Source organism: Schistocerca americana, chromosome 11 (assembly GCF_021461395.2).
Source record: "Schistocerca americana isolate TAMUIC-IGC-003095 chromosome 11, iqSchAmer2.1, whole genome shotgun sequence".
Classification (NCBI taxonomy): Eukaryota; Metazoa; Arthropoda; class Insecta; order Orthoptera; family Acrididae; genus Schistocerca; species Schistocerca americana.
The window spans coordinates 139,841,737-139,860,913 of NC_060129.1; the positions used below are offsets into that span (position 1 = coordinate 139,841,737).

At 39.5% G+C, this 19,177-nt stretch overlaps 1 protein-coding gene across 3 annotated transcripts in view; it reads left to right on the plus strand.

Moving 5' to 3' along the window:
• LOC124553607 (L-galactose dehydrogenase-like) overlaps positions 1-19,177 on the plus strand; it is an 83,099-nt gene that overhangs the window by 14,992 nt on the left and 48,930 nt on the right. Inside the window, exon 1 of one of the 3 annotated variants that reach the window (XM_047127462.1) lies at positions 2,097-2,225. The exons of 1 other annotated variant lie outside the window; for it this stretch is intronic. The gene's annotated coding sequence lies outside the window, so the exon portion shown is untranslated. Of the gene's footprint in view, positions 1-2,096; positions 2,226-19,177 lie in introns of those variants that run through there. One more of the 3 variants, XM_047127464.1, reaches the window with a different exon arrangement.

The window sequence follows — 19,177 nt, forward strand, 5'->3', positions numbered from 1 at the left end:
GAGTATACATAAAAATGCAGCAAACAAAGCATGTGAGAGGAAATACAAATGTCTAAAAAATTACATAGACAGGAATTGCAAAATTATTAAGCAGGAATGACTTGAGGACAAACGTAGGATTTAGAGGTGTATTTCACTAGAAGAAAGATAGATACCACCTACAAGAAATTGAATAGATCTTTGAAGAAAAAAGAAGCAGCTGCATGAATATCAAAAGCTCAGATGGAAAACCAGTCCTAACCAAAGAAGGGAAAGCTGAAAGGTGAAACAAGTATATAGAGGCTCTGTACAGGGGAGATGAGCTTGAAGGCAATATTGTAGGAATGGAAGAGGGCGTAGATGAAGATTACAGTGGAGATATGATACTGTGAGAACAGTTGTATGCGGAACTGAAAGACCTAAGCTGAAATAAGGCCCCAAGAGGAGACGACATTCCATCAAAACTACCGATAGCCTTGGGAGGGTCAGTTATAAAAAAACCTCTTCCATCTGGCATGCAGTACTTCAAGAAGAATGTAATAATTGAAATTCCAGGTGCTGACGTGTGAATATTACCAAAATATCATTTAAACAACTCATGGTTGGAAAATACTCACAAGAATTCTTTACAGACTAATTGAAAAAACTGGTAGAAGCTGACCTCAGTGAAGATCAGTTTTGATTCTAGAGAAATGTAGGAACATGTGAGGCAATACTTAACCTACAACTTATCTTAGAAGACATGTTAAGCAAAGGGAAACCTATGTTTATAGCATTTGCAGACTTAGAGAAAGCTTTTGACAATGGTGACTGGAATACTCTCTTTGAAATTCTGAGGTTAGAAGAGAGAAAATAGTGAGCAAAATGCTACTTACCACTTGTACAGAAACCAGATGGCAGTTATGTGAGTGAAGGAGTGTGAAAGGGAAGAGGGGCGTGAGACAGGGTTGCAGCATATCACATATGTTATTCAATGTGTACACTGAGCGAGCAGTAGAGAAAACAAAAGAAAAAATTGCAGTAGGAATCAAAGTTCAGGGAGAAGAAATAAAAACTTCGAGGTTTGCTGGTGACATTGTAATTCTTGCAGAGGCAAGTTGAACTGAATGGACAGTGCCTTGAAAAGGAGGATATATGATGAACACCAACAAAAGCAAAACAAGGCCAATGGAACGTGGTTGAATTAAGTCAGGTGCTGCTGAGAGAATTATATTAGTATACGAGACGCTTAAAGTAATAGATGAGTTATGCTGTACGGTCAACAAAATAACTGATGAGGGCTCAATTGAGGAGTATATAAAATATAGAATGTAAATGGCAAGAAATGCATTTCTGAAGAAGAGAAATTTGGTAAGAAATTGGTAACATCATATATTAGTATTAGGAAGTCTTCTCTGAAGGTATCCGTATGGGGTGTAGCTATGTATGCAAGTGTATCATGGACGATAAACAGTTTAGACAAGAAGAGAATAAGAAGCTTTTGAAATGTGGTTCTACAGAAGAATGCTGAAGATAAGATGGGTAGATCACATAACTAATGATATGATACTGAATGGAAATGGGGAGAAAATGACTTTGTGGCACAACCTGACTAGAAGGAGGGATCATCTGATAGGACACATTCTGTAACATCAAGGAATCACCTATTTAATATTTGGAGATAAAATTTGTAGAGGGAGCCCAGGAGATGGATACAGTAAGCAGATTGAGAAGGATGTAAGTTGCAGTAGTTATCTGGAGGTGAAGAGGCTTGCAGAAGGTAGAGGAAAATCAAACCAGTCATTGGACTGAAGTCCACAACAACATAACTGTTTGTCCCAAAACTACAAGCAGAATGTCCATCCCCATGCATCGCACCCACCCCTAACCACGTGTTTCTCCCAGGCGGCCCACCATTACCACTGCACGAAGTACGGTGGTCAGTTTGGCTCCTCCAATGTAACATTGAGATTTCCAATGTCTGCATCCTTGAAACAATGTTTGTTCTTGCAAACAGATGATGTGTGTGTTTGAAATACTGTGTTACGTAACTGGTAATCTGGTAGCATTAGTGTGGCATTTCTATTCACCGATCCGTCCTGTGCCCTCTTACATAATCATTCACAGATCGGGTTCAAGGATGAGCTGCTATCTGCAGATATGCTGTCCAGTTGCCCGATTTAGCAGACCCGTGGTATCACACCACACAGTTCGGTAGCCGGAACATTGCATAGTGAGTGGACTAACTTGTGGCTCAGAACTCTAAGGTTAGGTTTTTCCTTTCTATAATATACTACAAATCCCAGGAGAGGAGAAAAGAGTAGTTACTGTGAAGAAATGCTACTCCTTTCTTGACTCCACTTTAGTTTTCTACATCTTTTATTTTCTGACTTGTCCGTTTTTTTTGCGATCCTCCTTCCTTCCTGTGTTTCATACAATGCACTTAGCTTTTCACTCTTATTAACTCATGCACGATGTCTTAGTAGTAATCTCTGTGTTGCATATTACCCTGTCTTCCTCCTTTAAGCTCTCAGGTTTTCAAATCTCGACCGGTGCAGTCCCCAACAATCAGTCTTTCCTTCTCCTACCGTCTGGTAAGTCTCCCCTGACCTGGGTTTTTGGGTGACTTTCCTGAACTGTACCTGTTTCCGTAAACCGATCCGTGTGTGTGTGTGTGTGTGTGTGTGTGTGTGTGTGTGTGTGTGTGTGTGTGTGTGTGTTCACCTGCTGCTGCTTGGTGAGCAGATTTTTTATCTATTCATTTACATTATAGTATCAATAATTGGTTCTTTTTGTTGTTTAGTTGATGTCGAGGATATAAGACAGTAGTTTTGTGGATGTGCCTTTTTCCAAAATCTGGACACGTTTTTTTTGTTTGAGGGATCTAAGATAGGTTGTAGTTAGAAGAGGGGCTAACTCAGCTACAATTCAGTATAGAATCTGACAGGGATTCCACCGGGGCCTGTAGCTTTGTTCAGTTTTAACAATTTCAGCTGCTTCTCAGCACCACTGACAGTAATATTTATTTCATTCATCTTTTCAGTGGTACGAGGAATAAACTGGGACAATTCTTCTTGCTTTTCCTTTGTAAAGGAACATTTGCAAACAGAGTTAATCATTTCAACTTGTGCTTTGCTACCCTCAATTTCACTTCCTGTCTCATTCGCAAGGGACTGGACTCTAACTTTCGTGCCACTAACAGCCTTTACGTATGGCCAGAATTTCTTTGGGTTCTGTGAAAGATCACATGACAATATTCTGCTACGGTAGTCATTGAGGGCATCAGCCATTGCTCTCTTGACAGCCAAACACGTTTCATCTATAGTCCTACACTTTGTTTTACACCTATTATACAGTAATCTGTTTCTTTAGAAGTTTCTTTACAGTGCCTATATACCATGGAGGTTCCCTCTATATGCTCTTGCCCTGTGCTGAACGTTTCAAGTTCCTCATTGAGGTATGAGACTACTGATTTTTTTATCTAGTTTACTGAACATGTATATCTTTGTTTGTTTTAGTTGTCCTTTGTACTTTGGTAATCATTGTTGCCACAACCATGTCGTGGTCACTGATACCAGTTTCGATGTGGACATCCTCTAAGAGGCAGGTCTATTTGTCACCATTAGATCCAATATATTTCTATAATGAATGGGGTCCCTAACTATCTGTTCTAGGTAGTTTTCAGAGGAGGCATTTAGTAAAGCTTCACAGTATGTCTTTATTACGCCGACCAGAAACAAAACTCTCATTTTCCACTTGATTTTTGGATGATTACTGTCTGATTGGGGAATTTATGTTCAAGTGAACCGAAGTTTTCTCTAAAGTGTACGGTTACATCAGGAGATGTGTCTGGTGTGTAACAGATGGATCCAGTTATCATTTTATATCCACCCCTGATACCGAGTCTTGTCCAAACAATCTCACATGTGGCATCAGTTTCTATCTTGGTGGATTTGAACTTCTTGTCTACCGCAAGAACTTCTTGTCTACCACAACAAATACACCACCTCCTGTTCCCATTTGCCTGTCCTTTCCATATACACTTAAATTTTCTCAAAAAATCTCACTGCTATCAATTTAAAGTTTCAAGCAGCTTCCTGTACCTAGTATTATCTGAGTTTCACTGCTTTTCAGGAGTGCTTCAAACCCTGACATTTTGTTGGGAATGCTTCAGCAGTTAACCATTAGAATTTTAATACTCTCCGTTGTGAGAGGCATTTGTTTTGATCTTACACTGATACTCCTCAGTGTCATACAGCTGTTGTTATGTGGATTGGATGGACAGTTGCCTAATCTAAAAAATCTTTGTGGGCACCCCACAGACTGTCAGCTACCTAAGTAGCAGCCTCTATGTGTAGTGCAGACCTGACCTATTTAGGAGGACCCTGCAATTCTCAACTCTGTTGTTGAATTGTGTATTAGAAACTGTAAAAACTGAATCTTACTGTGATTTAGCATAGATTTGTTTCCTACAAGTTCAGTACTTGAAAGATTGCATGTTTTACACTCAGTATCCTTCACTACCAAACTAGAGACATCCGCAAACAAAAATATTTTGGAATCAACTGTCATATTAGGAGGCTTATAATTTATATAGGAGGCACTGACAACGATGAGGGCACAAAGCACAGAAACAAAGTTTTGAGAAAAATAGATGTTTGTAAAAATCAAATTTATAGAGACATACCACTACTATAAGAGGTCTGAATTCTTTTTTAACCAAGTCTGCACATCCTACACTGACTATGAAAAAAATAATGTACCCAATATATGTTATGAAATATTACTTAATATTTAACGTTATATTTATTTCTCATTCTGGAAACATCCCCCAGGCTGTGGCTAAGCCATGTCTCCGCAATATCCTTTCTTTCAGGAGTGCTAGTTCTGCAAGTTTCGCAGGAGAGCTTCTGTAAAGTTTGGAAGGTAGGAGGCGAGGTACTGGCAGAAGTAAAGCTGTGAGTACCGGGCGTGAGTCGTGCTTCGGTAGCTCAGTTGGTAGAGCACTTGCCCGCGAAAGGCAAAGGTCCCGAGTTCGAGTCTCGGTCGGGCACACAGTTTTAATCTGCCAGGAAGTTTCATATCAGCGCACACTCCGCTGCAGAGTGAAAATCTCATTCTGGAAACATCCCCCAGGCTGTGGCTAAGCCATGTCTCCGCAATATCCTTTCTTTCAGGAGTGCTAGTTCTGCAAGTTTCGCAGGAGAGCTTCTGTAAAGTTTGGAAGGTAGGAGGCGAGGTACTGGCAGAAGTAAAGCTGTGAGTACCGGGCGTGAGTCGTGCTTCGGTAGCTCAGTTGGTAGAGCACTTGCCCGCGAAAGGCAAAGGTCCCGAGTTCGAGTCTCGGTCGGGCACACAGTTTTAATCTGCCAGGAAGTTTCATATCAGCGCACACTCCGCTGCAGAGTGAAAATCTCATTCTGGTTATATTTATTGTTAATGTTAGTTCACTAAATTTCCATTTGTAGGCTAGTAACAATAGCGTCTTTTGCATTTCTAGAGTTTGTAATTAATGTGAAACCTGAATCAGAATATAAAGTGGTCTTTAGTCCAGAGACTGGTTTGATGCAGCTCTCCATGCTACTCTATCCTGTGCAACCTTCTTCATCTCCCATTACATAATGCAACCTACATCCTTCTGAATCTGCTTAGTGTATTCATCTTTTGGTCTCCCTCTATGATTTTTACCCTCTATGCTACCCTCCAATATTAAACTGCTGATCTCTTGATGCCTCAGAACATGTCCTACCAACCAATCACTTCTTCTAGTCAAGCTGTGCCACAAATCTCCCCAATTCTATTCAGCACCTCCTCATTAGTTACGTGATCTACCCATCTAATCTTCAGCATTCTTCTGTAGCACCACATTTTGAAAGCTTCTATTCTCTTCTTGTCCCTACACTCAACACAAATGCTTTCAGAAACGACTTCCTGACACGTAAATACTTGATGTTAACTAATTTCTCTTCTTCAGGAACACTTTCCTTGCCATTGCCAGTCTACATTTTATATCCTCTCTACTAAGACCGTCATCAGTTATTTTGCTCTCCAAATAACAAAACTCCTTTACTACTTTAAGTGTCTCATTTCCTAATCTAATTCCCTCAGCATCACCTGATTTAATTCGGCTACATTGCATTATTCTCGTTTTGCTTTTGTTGATGTTCATCTTATATCCTCCTTTCAAGACACTGTCCATTCTGTTCAAATGCTCTTCCAGGTCCTTTGCTGTCTCTGACAGAATTACAATGTCACTGGCAAACCTCAAAGTTTTTATTTCTTCTCCGTGGATTGTAATTCCTACTCCGAATTTTTGTTTCCTTTACTGCTTGCTCAATATACAGGTTGAATGACATTGGGGAGAGGCTACAACCCTGTCTCACTCCCTTCCCAACCACTGCTTCCCTTTCGTGCCCCTCGAATCTTATAACTGCCATCTGGTTTCTGTACAAATTGTAAAGAGCCTTTCGCTCCCTGTATTTTACCCCTGCCACCTTCAGAATTTGAAAGAGAGTATTCCAGTCAAAATTGTCAAAAGCTTTCTCTAAGTTTACAAATCCTAGAAACATAGGTTTTCCTTTCCTTAATCTTTCTTCTGAGATAAGTCGTAAGGTCAGTATTGCCTCACGTGTTCCAACATTTCTACGGAATCCAAACTGATCTTCCCCGAGGTCAGCTTCTACTAGTTTTCCATTTGCCTATAAAGAATTCATGTTAGTATTTTGCAGCTGTGACTTATTAAACTGATAGTTCAGTAATTTTCACATCTGTCAACACCTGCTTTCTTTGGGATTGGAATTATTATATTCTTCTTGAAGTCTGAGGGTATTCCGCCTGTTTCATACATGTAGCTCACCAGATGGTAGGGTTTTGTCAGGACTGGCTCTCCCGAGGTTGTCAGTAGTTCTGACGGAATGTTGTCTACTCCCGGGGCCTTGTTTCGACTCAGGTCTTTCAGTGCTCTGTCAAACTCTTCACACAGTATCAAATCTCTCGTTTCACCTTCATCTAAATCCTCTTCCATTTCCATAATATTGCCCTGAAGTACATCGCCCTTGTAGAGACACACTATATACTCCTTCCACCTTTCTGCTTTCCTTTCTTTGCTTAGAACTGGGTTTCCATCTGAGCTCTTGATATTCATACAAGTGGCTCTCTTTTCTCCAAAGGTCTCTTTAATTTTCCTGTAGGCAGTATCTATCTTACCCCTAGTGAGATAAGCCTCCACATCCTTACATTTGTCCTCTAGCCATGCCTGCTTAGCCTTTTTGCACTTCGTGTCGATCTCATTTTTGAGACGTTTGTATTCCTTTTTGCCTGCTTCATTTACTGCATTTTTATATTTTCTCCTTTCATCAATTAAATTCAATATTTCTTCTGTTACCCAAGGATTTCTACTGGCCCTCGTCCTTTTACCTACTTGATCCTGTGCTGCCTTCACTACTTCATCCCTCAGAGCTACCCATTCATCTTCTACTGTATTTCTTCCCCCCATTCCTGTCAATTGTTCCCTTATGCTGTCCCTGAAACTGTGTACAACCTCTGGTTTAGTCAGTTTATCCAGGTCCCATCTCCTTAAATTCCCACCTTTTTGCAATTTCTTCAGTTTTAATGTACAGTTCATAACCAATAGATTGTGGCCAGAGTCCACATCTGCCCCTGGAAATGTCCTACAATTTAAAATCTGGTTCCTAAATCTCTGTCTTACCATTATATAATCTATCTGAAACCTGTCAGTATCTCCAGGCTTCTTCCATGTATACAATCTTATTTTATGATTGTTGAACCAAGAGTTAGCATAAAGTTATGCTCTGTGCAGAATTCTACCAGGCGGCTTCCTCTTTCATTTCTTCCCCCCAATCCATATTTACCTACTACATTTCCTCCTCTTCCTTTTCCTACTATCAAATTCCATTAACCATGACTATTAAATTTTCATTTCCCTTCACTATCTGAATAATTTCTTTTATCTCATCATACATTTCTTCAATTTCTTCGTCATCTGCAGAGCTAGTTGGCATATAAACATGTACTACTGTAGTAGGCATGGGCTTCGTGTCTATCTTGGCCACAATAATGCGTTCACTATGCTGTTTGTAGTAGCTTACCCGCACTCCTATTTTTTTATTCATTATTAAACCTACTCCTGCATTACCCCTACTTGATTTTGTGTTTATAATCCTGTATTCGCCTGACCAAAAGTCTTGTTCCTCCTGCCACCAAACTTTGTTAATTCCCACTGTATCTAATTTAACCTATCCATTTCCCTTTTTAAATTTTCTAACCTAACTGCCCGATTAAGGGATCTGACATTCCACGCTCCGATCCGTAGAACGCCAGTTTTCTTTCTCCTGATAATGATGTCCTCTTGAGTAGTACCCGCCCGGAGATCCGAATGGGGGACTATTTTACCTCCGGAATATTTTACCCAAGAGGACGCCATCATCACTTAACCATATAGTATAGCTGCATGTCCTCCGGAAAAATTACGGCTGTAGTTTCTCCTTGCATTTAGCCATTTGCAGTTTCAGCACAGTAAGGCCGTTTTGGTTAGTGTTGCAAGGCTACCGTAGATCAGTCAATCATCCAGACTGTTGCCTCTGCAATTACTGAAAAGGCTGCTGCCCCTCTTCAGGAACCATACGTTTGTCTGGCCTCTCAACAGACACCCCTCCGTTGTGGTTGCACCTACGATACGGCTATCTGTATCACTGAGGCACGCAAGCCTCCCCACCAACAGCAAGGTCTATGGTTCGTGGGGGGATAAACTTATAATTTTCACATCTGTCGACACCTGCTTTCTTTGGGATTGGAATTATTATATTCTTCTTGAAGTCTGAGGGTACGAGGGTATTTCACGTTTCTCATACATCTTGCTCACTAGATGGTAGCGATTTGTCAGGGCTGGCTCTCCCAATGCTATCAGTAGTTCTAATGGAATTTTGTCTACTCCCAGGGCCTTGTTTTGACTTAGGTCTTTCAGTGCTCTGTCAAAGTCTTCACGCAGTATCATATCTCACATTTCATCTTCATCTACCTCCTCTTCCATTTCCATAATATTCTCCTCAAGTACATTGCCCTTGCATAGACCGTCTATATACTCCTTCCACCTTTCTGCTTTCCCTTCTTTGCTTAGAACTGGGTTTCCATCTGAGCTCTTGATATTCATACAAGTGGTTCTCTTTTTACCAAAGGTCTCTTTAATTTTCCTATAGGCAGTATCTATCTTACCCCTAGTGACATATGCCTGTACATCCTTACATTTGTCCTCTAGCTATTCCTTCTTAGCCATTTTGCACTTCCTGTCGTTTGTATTCCTTTTTGCTTGCTTTATTTACTGCACTTTTATTTTTCTCCTTTCATCAATTAAATTCAATATTTCTTCTGATACCCAAGGACAGACCTCAAATTATGAAGTACTACCACTACATACTTGATGTAGACACTGAATTACGTTATCAACTGTAGAGCCACAAAATTATGCTTTGGGGTCTTATTGTTGTTGTTGTTTCTGCTGCTGCTGTTGTGGCCTTCAGGCCCAAGACTTGTTTGATGCAGCTCACCACACTTCTCTATCTTGGGCAAGCCTCTTCATCTTCAAAGAACTACTGCAACCTACAACCTTCTGGATCTGCTTACTATATTCACCTCTTCGGCTCTATGGTTTTTTATCGCCAAATTCTAGATAGTTGGTCTTTTGATGTTTAGAATGTATAATACCAGCTGATCCTGTCTCCTCAGCACGCTGTGCCACAACTTTCTTTGCTCATCAATTCTAGTCAGTACCTCCTCATTAGTTATGTGATCTACCCATCTAATCTTCACCATTCTTCTGTAGCACCACATTTCAAAAGCTTCTATTTTCTTCTTGTCTAAACTGTTTATCATTCACATTTCATTTCCATACATTGCTGCACTCCAGACAAATACCTCCAGAAAAGACATCCTATTACTTAAATCTGTATTGGGTGTTAACGAACTACTCTTCTTCTGAAACATTTTTATTGCCATTTCCATTCTACATTTTATATCCTCTCTACTTTGGCCATCATCAGTAATTTCGCTGCCCAAATACCAAAACTCAGCTACTGCTTGGAGTGTCTCATTTCCTAATCTAATTTATTTGATTTGCTGTTGTTGATGTTCATCATATATCCTCCTTTCAAGACACTGTCCATTCATTTCAACTGATCTCCCAAGTGTTTTGCTGCCTCAGAAAGAATTACAGCATTATCAGCAAGCCTCAAAGTTTTTATATCTTCTCCCTGAACTTTGAGTCCTACTCCAAATTTTTCTTTCGTTTCCTTTGCTGCTTGCTTGGTGTACACATTTAATAACATTGGCTGCAGCCCTGTCTCATACCCTCTCAACCACTGCTTCCCTCTCATGCTCCTCAACTCATGTTACTGCCGTCTGGTTTCTGTACAAGTTGTAAATATCAGTTAGCTCACTGTATTTTATCCCTGCTATCCTCACCCGTGCAAACATGTTTGCTCATCTGTTTTCGATGAAGGCCTTGTTGGCCGAAAGCTCACTTTCTGACAGTCTTTTTGTTGTGCATACCTGCAACTCAGCATCTCCACTATATAATGAGTAGCAACTATCCCTTTCATAATATTGTTACATGCCATAACTGTTAATTCACTACTGGCCATTAAAATTGGTACATCAAGAAGAAATGCAGCTGATAAACGGGTATTCATTAGACATATACTAGAACTGACATGTGATTACATTTGCACGCAATTTGGGTACATAGATCCTGAGAAATCAGTACCCAGAACAACCACCTCTGGCCCTAATAACGGCCTTGATGCACCTGGGCATTGAGTCAAACAGAGCTTGGATGGCATGTACAGGTACAGCTGCCCATGCAGCTTCAACAGTTCATCAAGAGTAGTGACTGGCATATTGTGACGTGTAGTCAATGGCACCCCATACCATCACGCTGGGTGATACTCCAGTATGGCGATGACGAATACACGCTTCCAATGTGCGTTCATCACGATGTCGCCAGGCATGGCTGCGACCATAATGATGCTGTAAACAGAACCTGGATTCATCTGAAAAAATGACGTTTTGCCATTTGTGCACCCAGGTTTGTCGTCGAGTACACTATCGCAGCCGCTCCTGTCTGTGATGCAGCGTCGAGGGTAACCGCAGCCATGGTCTCCGACCTGTTAGTCCATGCTGCTGCAGACGTCGTCGAACTGTTCGTGCAGATGGTTGTTGTCTTGCAAATGTTCCCATCTGTTGACTCAGGGATTGAGACGTGGCTGCACGATCCTTTACAGCCATGCGGATAAGATGCCTGTCATCTCAACTAGTGATATGAGGCCGTTGGGATCCAGCACGGCATTCTGTATTACCCTCCTGAACCCACCGATTCCATATTCTGCTAATAGTCATTGGATCTCGACCAACGCGAGCAGCAATGTCGCGATACGATAAACCGCAATTGCCATAGGTTACAATCCGAGCTTTATCAAAGTCGGAAACGTGATGGTACGCATTTCTCCTCCTTACTGGAGGCATCACAACAACGTTTCACCAGGAAACGCCGGTCAACTGCAGTTTGTGTATGAGAAATCGGTTGGAAACTTTCCTCATGTCAGCACGTTGTAGGTGTCACCACTGGCGCCAGCCTTGTGTGAATGCTCTGAAAAGCTAATCATTTGCATATCACAGCATCTTCTTCCTGTCGGTTAAATTTCACGTCTATAGCACGTCATCTTTGTGGTGTAGCAATTTTAATGGCCAGTAGTGTATATTCATCCCTCTGGGAAACAAGATAGATAGTGACTTCATGGAAAAATGTTCGTGGTCCCATACAGAACCACGATTGTACCCATGCGTGGCCCTCGTCATTTGAAGAAATTAGACAGCCATGAATGATTTTCTTCTGGGCCCAAAAAATACAGAAATTAAAGGGGGAGCAATTGGGATTGTGTGGAGAATGTGTTAGGACACCCAGTGAAACTTCTGCAACATTGTCAAAACAACCTAGGCAGTATGTAGGTTGGCATTGTCGTGCAACAGAATGATGCCATCCGTCAACATTCCTGGGCATGCTTCAAATTTCCAAACCATTGCAATTAAAGAAAAATGTTGTCATTGGTTTCCCAGATCTCCGGTGTGCTTGTTATTTCAACTACACTGTACAAGTAATGCTAGAAAGCCCTAAGACATCATCTGTACAGTCCTGATCTTTCCCCATGCAGTTTCCATATTTTTGGAGTCCTAAAGATAGACATTCACGGCCGTTGGTTTGCTTCAGGTGAAGAGTTGCACACCTGGGTATAGTCATGGTTCTGTAGGCAACTGCAAACATTTTTCCATGAGGGCACTGACTGTCTCCTCTCACAATGTATGATTACTTTTGAAATAATAAACAATGTAGTTACTTTTTTCCCATCTGTCCCATTTTCATTTAATTGGCCCCTTATATACGAGAATCTACTGGACGTGTAATCATGTTGCGGTAATTGTAAATAACTGCAGTGAATGTAAAACAAAGCAGAAACCAGTTCATTTAAAAAGTGTGTATGGTCATGTACCATTTCATATCCATTTATCAACTACTGCGAAAGACACCTGTACAGAATAGGAGGAGTGGCTACAAGTGTAATTGAGACCAGTGCCATTTTTTGCGCAGCAATGTTGTCACCCCGACGTATGATGGGAGTTAAAGGGGGTGTGTCAGCTGCTTATTCTGTGCAGTCAGTGAGGAGCAACTAATGGACAACTTGTTTTGTAGCTAGGGACAAAGCATTATTGTCACATTCCCACATCACTATAAATACGAAATCCACTATATAGTCAGGAAAAGAAACAGTGATCGCATTAGCAAGAGTTAACAAAATATTCACCATAGTAAACAAAGTAACTGTTCAACATGTAAGGTATAACCAAAATAAAAACCAACAGGCTTGCGAGATGTACATTAATTTGTGATTATTGACTGTCTTCTGAACACTTATATAAACTGTTCAGAAAATGTAGCTCAGAGTCATGTTTTAGTATCACATTCATTGGATTGTACAACTTTCAATCAAATTATTACCTTACATCCTAAGTGAGGACTGGCTGCATTATGTATCAGTTTGTCAGCACATCTTTCATTCCGAGACGATGCTTCTTTTTACATAACACACAAATCAGCAGCTAATGCATTGCCTGTACAGCTGTCATTGGTTACCTGAAACTGTCATACCATTTGCTGTGCAAAACTGACACGTTGCCAAGGTACGGGCAGTAGAGAAACACCACCATGACTGGCACCGGCCCTAGACACTAGCTGAAGAATCATGACTCAAGGAAACATTTCAACTTGGATTTGGATTTGAAGACTGCGAGTTTATAACTCCGTTTCACATTTCTGGTGGAAACATGTTAAAAATGAAACTTGCTAAACAGTGCATGCTTTTCTGTACAGTGCTTCAGGAGTGTTATCCAGGGACAAATAATTTTTCCTCTACTGTCTGCTGAATACATGACACAGTCAACATTGTCAACAACAAATCGCACAAAAGTTCGTAGGTGCATATGTGGCAGAGCTAGAATCTTAAACAGTAACCTACACAAAGATCATGAAGCGGCTCCTCTGTCCACCTCCCTTTTCCTGGGTGATTTGCCCCAAAATATATAACTGTTCGATATAATAAAAGTTCTTTCTTCTCGAAACATAAATCTCCATTTCCGCTAATGTGGTTGAGTGTCAAACTTTCTCCTTTACATGTAAGACCTTAACTTTATTTGGATAGAGCTAATATTCTAATTCTTGTTAACAAAATGTGCACCTATAGCAGTGTTATTACCTGGGTAGGGGTATTCTTTAAATTATATTATTAAATGTTCTACAAGTCTGGACTATATATTTTGTATCACAATCATGGCATGAAAGCTTATGCAGTCCCGAACATTCACACTTGTTCTCTATCTTTGTTAATTTATACCTATTTGTGTTTTTGCATTATTTGTCATTCTAAAAGCAATATTTATATTACTATTTCAAAAAAGTCTTCAATTTGGTCGGATGTTCAACCTATATACACCGAAGAGCCAAAGAAACTGGCACACTTGCCTAATATCATGTAGGGTCCCCATGAACATGCAGAAGTGTTGCAACACGACCTGGCATGGACTTGACTTAGTGTCTGAAGTAGTGCTGGAGGGAACTGACACCATGAATCCTGTAGGGCCGTTCATAAATCTGTAAGAGTACAAGGGTGTGGAGATCTCCTCTGAACAGCACGTTGCAATGCATCCCAAATATGCTCAGTAATGTTCATGTCTGGGGAGTTTGGTTAAACTCAGAAGAGTTTGCAATTTGTGGAAGGGTTGCACTTCTGTCATGTTGAACGATTCGCTTCAGTCGTCATTGATATAGTTCTTGCAAGATCTTTTTCCACCCACAGTGATGTCAGAGATTTACTGTTTTACCGGATTCCTGGTATAGTACACTTTTGAAATGGTCATATGGGAAAATCCCCACGTTATCACTACCTTACGGATGCTGTGTCTCATTGCTCATGTGCTGAGTGTAATACCATGCTCAAACCCACTTAAATCTTGGTAACCTGCCACTGTAGCATCAGTAACCAATCTAACAACTGTGCCAGACACTTGTTGTCTTATGTTCTTATGTAGGCATTGCTGACTACAGCATCGTATTCTGCCTGTTTACGTACATCTGTATTTGTATATGCGTCCCTATACCAGTTACTTTGGTGCCTCAGTGTATTTTGCAGTGGTAATCTTTATTTTCTTTGTGGATCTAGAGTTTGTAAAGTGTTACTTTTCTTCATAATTTTGTCATAGATGAAGTTGACCGGTTTTTGGATCATATTCAATATTATGAGCAATCCATCATAGAATGCCTAGTTTCCTCATTATCTCTTGATTCCTCTTCAGATACAACAGCTCTTTAGGTGTATTATGTTTGCTAGTTATTTATATCTGTATTCTTTTGCTGTTTTTTATTTGCAAAGAAAAGTGGTTTATCCTATTAATGATACTTGATGAGATTATTTCTTCTGCTTCCACGATGACTTCAGATCGCAAGAAGGAAAATACAGTTCATAGTGTGGGCAGTAAAGTACTAAAGAAGCTTAGTTTTGTCATAGATGAAGTTGACCGGTTTTTGGACCATATTCAATATTATGAGCAATCCATCATAGAATGCCTAGTTTCCTCATTATCTCTTGATTCCTCTTCAGATACAACAGCTCTTTAGGTGTATTATGTTTGCTAGTTATTTATATCTGTATTCTTTTGCTGTTTTTTATTTGCAAAGAAAAGTGGTTTATCCTATTAATGATACTTGATGAGATTATTTCTTCTGCTTCCACGATGACTTCAGATCGCAAGAAGGAAAATACAGTTCATAGTGCGGGCAGTAAAGTACTAAGAAGCTTATAAAATTGTGTGATTGGGAAGCTAAGGCAGGAAATTCTAAATCTCTTATGAGGCAAAGTAGTCTGTATGCTACCAGCTATTCTGGCATACTACAGGAATTCTAAAAAAGAGAGTTTTCACTGGTAAATCTTCTCTTTGTGTGTGTGGTGGAAAGCTTCTGAGGATGCCTTTCGTGCCACAACTGAATATTTGTGCAGCTGTTATCAGATGGTAGTTCACCAGAATGAAAAATGCTCCTATCACAGCACAAAAAAGTGAATATGCCCTGGGCACAGTTAGGGATGTAAAAGAATGACTTGTCTGGCAGCTTCAAAGACATTTGAATGAAAACATCTTGACATATTCGTTCTTTTTTACTTATTAGTATTTGTACGCATGTCATGTGACTTAATGCATCACGCGAGGTAAAGTAACACGATACATGATGTAATGTCGTATAACATGCCATCATATCATCCAACACGGCATTTGTCCTGCCGTGTAATATGATACAATGTCTCACAAACGTTTAGAATGCATGCATCCACAGTCTGGGATACTTCTTATTATAGGTGCACCCCCACTCTCAGATGCTTCGTGCATCCTACTCTCTAGAAGCACATAAATTTGTGTCTGCTTGTTCTCACACCCTCACCATACGTGTAACAGCGGGTAGGTTCGCTGGGGAGGGGGAATTGGGAATTGTCACCTTGGGGAAAATTCAATCCCTCCCCCATCCATAAATCAAAGAAGCCAAGTTTTATCATCCCCTAGGAAGAAACCCACCCTCAGAAATTTTATCTCCCCATAAAAAGAGAAAACAAACTATTTTAGCTATTACATGTATGCTCTTCAGCCATATGATATTATATATAGATTATTTACTATTACTGGTGGATCTTCTGGATTCTGGACACAGGATCAGGGACTTTGGGTTATAAATTGCGAGGTGCAGGTGAGTCAACATTTTGCAACTAAGAGAGCTCACTCTGCGGGCGAAGTAAGGTTAACTTATAAAAAAGTGCAAATGTGTCAAGGTATTTTGATTTAAATGTCTTTGGAGCTGCCAGGTAAGTCAGAAAGCTACTTCCCTTGTTTTACATCCCTAACTCTGCCTGGGACATATTCGCCTTTCTTTATCCTTTGATAGGAACATTTTTCATTCTGGTTCCAACATTTACTCTACCATAATTTTGACACTAGACTGCCATAGTTTGGCATCTGATGTAGATTTTTGTTGACTTGGGCAGCGACTGATATGGTGTAGAATTTTTATTGTCTTTCAAACCATGTTGCTGAGTTGGACATCATTAGCCTGGATCCTCTGTGATTACATAGCTGGTGTATTGTTGAAGCTGTCCATTACTGCCAACTGCATCTTTAGAGCACGAGTCTCACCACTACGTCAAGGTCAATGCCTGTGGGAGACATTTTTTGTTTTATTTTTTCCATATTTTCGTTATTGTATTTAGTTCTATATTTTTAGAATTTTGTTTATTTTTTTGTTTTGTAGTTACATATATTTTATTCATATATGCATGAGACTGAATAAATGCTTAAGTAAACAAAATAACAGCGAACATAAATACAATACTTGATGAAATATTAAATACTGTGCAAAGTATATGATAATAATATATGTAAATAGTTTACATTACATAGATAAACTAACAATACAGCCATAGGGCATAGATAAACTTACTATATCACAAGCTGAATGATTTGCACAACAAATAATAAAGTATTGAAACTACCTCTTGTTATTATCTCTTATTTAAAAACTCTTGTCATTGTTTATTTACTGTACGCAATAGTAAAAATTGAAAATTAATAAACTACTGCTAGAAAAACTCAAGTGAATAATTTTGGCAGAAAATATTGCAACAGCCAGTCCGAATTAAGTATGACTGTGATTGGCTGAAATAAGCACAACAACTGGCAAACACTGTATGCATGATAAAATACTATCAACTTTTCTATCCTGTATGAAAATTGATGAACTTGAACTTGTTTTATCCAAACATAAATTTTCTACAAGACAGCATAGTAGTTTCAGAAGAAAATGTAGTAAAACATTTTCTATTGGTTAGAAATCAGGTGATCTTTGTGACAACTGTATTTATAGTAATTTTCAGGTTAATTTAATTCTCTGCGTGTGGTCATTGATGAAGCTTTAAATGCTCAGTCAAACAGTACAACATTTTGCACAAATGATTATTGACTGTAACAACCAGTTTTTTAATTATATCCAAATACAGCGCTTAAAATGAAACACGTTTCTAGCAAACACAGTTTCATGTGCAAATGCTTGGTTTTTTACACTTACAATCTGAATGCTGACCGATTTTTGCAAATATTGTCACAATTACCATAAGGATATGCAAATTTTTTATTATAATCTGTATCACTTTAAACCATCTCAGCATGTGTGATTTGTGTAAAACCAGGTTTTCACATGCAACTTTACCACTATATACTGGAATGGAAAAAGATTTTTAGAAAACAACATAATAACCATTAATTACACACATTTGACTACCTTTCTAAAAAATTAGAACTGTTGTGCAAAGCTAGGTTTTTGAAAGTGAGTTTTCAATTTTATCGTAATAATCCATTTGTATTTATCTGATTCACTTTAAACCATTTCCATGCATTCAGTTCACGTACAAATGAATTTTATGTCCTACATTTAGGTTAGTTTAAAACATTGTATGTCGACAACAGATAAATATTATTGGATAAAAAAATTGCATTTTGATTATCCATTTATGTACCTTCATGCAAAGTTTGAACCAATTCGTACAAGTTTAAAGTATAGAAGTGACGTACAAAGCAAGATTTTTCAAAAGGTTAAAACTTACCTTAGACCAAGGTCGGATACACATGGCCCTGTCTTGCTCCAGTCTGGAGTTGTCTAAGGGTGACAGTTTTTGCGTGTAAAATCCAAACAAGAATGACTGTTTTCGGATGTAAAATCCAAACGTTGCACGTCGCACATGCATTTGGTTACATTAGCTGAGCATTAATTTTGCCCAATTACAAACTTTTGCAAAAGGAATTAACCGATTCACACAATTTGCCTGGTTCGTTGTTCAAACCTAGCTACAGAAAGACAGATTTTTGAGTGGCTGTGAAAATAGCCACTGATCGGGGCTAGACCAAGAACTTTTTATCCCATTTTTCTAGTTCAAATAGGAACTGAGCACCAAGGCCCCCCTTCCCCCAAAACTGTGTATCTGTGTGCAGTCTTTTCATACGTGTTTGTTGTAGCACCTCTGTGCTGTAACAATTGTAGATAGCTACATCATGTGCGAAAAGTCTGAGGTTACTATTAATGTTGTCTGCCAAGGTCATTAAATACAACATGAACAGCAACAGATCCAAGACATCTCCCTGAGGCACACATGAAGAAGTTACTTTTACATGTGTCAGTGACTCTACATTCAAGGTAACATGCTGTGTTCTTACTGCCAGTAAGTCCTCAATCCAGTCATAAATTTCGCTCAACGCTCCATATGGAAATGAGCACTTGGCGTCATTGGCAGGTCCGGCCGCCTTGATGCAGGTCTTATTACGTTCGGTGTCACATTGGGTGACCTGTGGATGGGGATGAGATGATGATGAAGATAACACAACACCCAGTCCCTGAGCCGAGAAACTCCCCGACCCAGCTGGGAATCGAACCCAGGCCCCTTAGGATGGCAATAAAACGGGTTGGTGCAGATAAAAGTAGCTTGTGTGAGTATGAAGGAAAATCAGTGAAATCACAGAAACAAAGAGCTGAAATGAATTTATTTACAGTAAAAATACATTTATAGAAGAT